At 33.1% G+C, this 3,317-nt stretch overlaps 1 pseudogene; it reads left to right on the forward strand.

Annotated features, from left to right (window-relative positions):
- The first annotated feature begins 571 nt into the window (after positions 1 to 571).
- LOC126717442 (chitinase-like protein 2) lies at positions 572 to 3,015 on the forward strand (annotated as a pseudogene).
- The last annotated feature ends 302 nt before the right edge of the window (positions 3,016 to 3,317 follow it).

The raw sequence follows: 3,317 nt of genomic DNA on the forward strand, positions 1-3,317 counted from the left end.
TTTTTTTTTAATATTTTTTATTTAATGATTGAGATTGAATTTAAGCTAAAAAAAAAAAGACCCAAAAAGGCGTGAAAGAAGACTGGCATAATTGAAATTGACTATCTTTTTTTTGGCAATTCTTAGGTAGTTTGGCTCACATGGTAGGACTCATCTGTCAGGTCCTCCTATATAAGATCTTCAAGCTAGTTGTTTTCTCCTCACTTGGGTTCATTTGATAATGTTATTCTAATAATGCTATTTAAGTTTTGTGAAAATATATGTAGGTAAAAAAATATTGTGCAAATATATATTATGTTGTTTAAACAACAAAAATTGTTATTTAAATAACACAACCAAACAAACCTCTTACTTTTCTTTTTCCAATCCATTTACATTTTTAACTTTTTAATTTTAACTTTACTTTTTTTTTAATATTTTTTATTTAATGATTGAGATTGAAAGTTACTTTTTGTAACTTTCAATTTCAACCGTTCATTATTATTACATTTGACCTCAATCTCATTATATATAGGAAGGTACAGACCTCTCTTCAAACTCCACCAAGCTTATTCAGCTAAAAAAAAAAAAAAAAAAAAAACTCCACCAAGCAAAAATGGAGTATAAATGGCGTGTACTCTTGACAACGGTATTGATATTATTAGTGTTTGTGAATTGTGTGAAGCTATCGTTGGCGAGAGCACCAGTAATTAGTCGTCCTAACCCTAGGCGTCCTAACCCAAGCTGTCCTGGGTGCAACACGTTAAAAGGACCAAATTGCTGTGTTGATGGGGTTGTTTGTTTCTGACTACTTTCGGGGCTCCCAGTTTGAGAACATGTTCTCAAACAGAAACTCCCTTGAGGCCCATGCAAAAGGCTTCTGGGACTACCACTCTTTTATCAGTGCCGCTGCACACTACCAGCCCCATGGCTTTGGTATTACCTACATCAATCAAAGCTTCTTTGGAGCCAAGGAAGTCGCAGCTTTTCTTGCTCATGTTGGCACCAAAACCTCCTGTGAGATATGATTAAATCTTTTTTTTTTAATCTCTTTTTACTAATTATTTTAAGAAATTTTTTGATCTCTATAAAATATTTGTTAACCATATATATATATATATATATATATTTCTTTCTTTCTTTCTTTTTTTTCTTTTTATTCTTTTTATGGGAGATCACCATTTATATTGTTTAGGCCGGTCATGTTGGGATGAGACTTATGATTAAAATCTTAATTTAATTTTTGAATCCAACATTCTTTGAGCAAATGAAAGAAGCTTTAAGTTGTAAGTGAATCTACTGAGAGTGGCTTAAGTAGATTCTTTTCTTCTAAAAGCATATTGGGTTGGAAGATGGAACAGAATGAATCCGGAGCACTAGGCATTGAGGAATTGATCAAAGTGTAATTAAATATGGATATGAACTATGGTCAATGATCCTTTGCTCACTCAATTTCTGTACAGAGTAAAAGTGTTGATATTTTTTCAGGTGGATATAAAGTGGCCACCAAGGAACCACTAGCCTGGGGTTTATGCCATAACAAGGAACTAAATTCCAATACGTATAATTATTGTGATAAGCGCTACGAAAACACTTATCCATGTGCTTCTGGAGCTGCGTACTATGGCAGGGGTCCTTTGCCTATATATTGGTATCTACCTTTTCAATCACACTAACAATAATTACATCTTTTATATTTAAGGAAAATTATATTGTTCATCTCTAAACTATACTTCATTTTACACTTGCCCCCATTAACTACAATAATGCACAATCGACCCCCTAAATTAAAGCCTGAATAACACTTTACCCCCCCCCCCCCCCAACCTTCACTTTCTAAATTAAGTTCAATGAAATGTAGTATTAAAAGACCAATTTACCCACTACCATCTATTTTGGGGGAGGGGTAAATTTGTTTTTTAATGCTTATTTACGTTAGACTTCACATCAAGGCATGCGACTTACAAAGTTATAACTTTGAGGGGTTAATCATGTATTTCAATAGTTCAAGGGGGACAAAATGTAAAATGGGGTATAGTACTTTAGGGTGGAAAAGTGTAACTTCCCCTTATATTTATGTATTTGAATTAATAACTTTCTCATCTTATACTATTCAATTTTTTGTCCTAATTAAGTTGAAACTTCTATGGAAGTTTTATGTTTATATGTCAAAGATGAGTTCCTTTCTAGCATAATTTAGATATAAGTAATCAAGTTATGCATTCTTCAAACGAAATCTAAGTAACAAATTATTGGGAAAAAAAAAAAGTGAGTGCATACTTTCTACTGCCTTAAGACTTGTATGTGTCTTATTTCATGACATAGAAGAATTTACTGTAGACTAATTCATAGTTGCATGCCACAATCCAAACAATTTTCTTTACTAATGCTTTCAATAGGAACTACAATTATGGAGAAGTCAGTGAAGAGTTGAAAGTGGATTTGTTGAACCATCCGGAATACATTGAACAAAATGCTACCCTAGCCTTCCAGGTTGCAATTTGGAGGTGGATCACACCAATCAAGGAGAATCAACCTTCTGCACACGAAGTCTTTATTGGCACCTGGAAACCCACCAAGACTGACATTTTGGCCAAACGAGTTCCTGGTTTTGGTACTACCATGAATGTGCTCTATGGAGATCTTGTTTGTGGTCAAGGTCATAATGAGTCCATGAACAACATCATCTCCCATTATCTATATTACCTTGATCTTATGGGTATTGGTCAAGAAGAGGCAGGATCTCATGAAGTGCTTAGCTGTGATAAGCAAGCTACTTTCATTCCATCTTCCTCCTCACCTCCTTGAGCTTTCTTGAACTTATCTTTTTCTAAGGTATTGTATTACTATGGTTCTAAAAACCAATTAAGTAACATATGGAAATGTTCAAACAATAATGGGGAGTAAGAGTTTGTATAAATTGCTTGTATGTCTTTGTGTGAAGCTAAACTTGCTTGGACAATAAACGTTTGTATTGATTTGCAATTACCTTTCGCTAATGGTATGTAACTTTTTAGAATTTTTATTTATTTCCTATTTAGTGTGGATTTTCTATGAACCTTTCTATATTTGTATGATATGCATTTAGTGTGGAATTTTGCTTCCTCCATTTATATCAAAATAACGTACAAAAAATGAGCATTTATGTTGGTCTAATCTTAACATATATGAGGAGTTCAAATGAGGTCAATGATAATGGCATTTTTTATAGTACCTTATGCATGCAGTTCAAACACCACCTCCACCTCCACCTCCACCTCCTATGAAAAAAGCTTAAAATATATTTAAAATATATATATATATATATATATAAAATAAAAGATGTTGTAATTGCAGCA

Source organism: Quercus robur, chromosome 3, assembly GCF_932294415.1.
Source record: "Quercus robur chromosome 3, dhQueRobu3.1, whole genome shotgun sequence".
NCBI lineage: Eukaryota > Viridiplantae > Streptophyta > Magnoliopsida > Fagales > Fagaceae > Quercus > Quercus robur.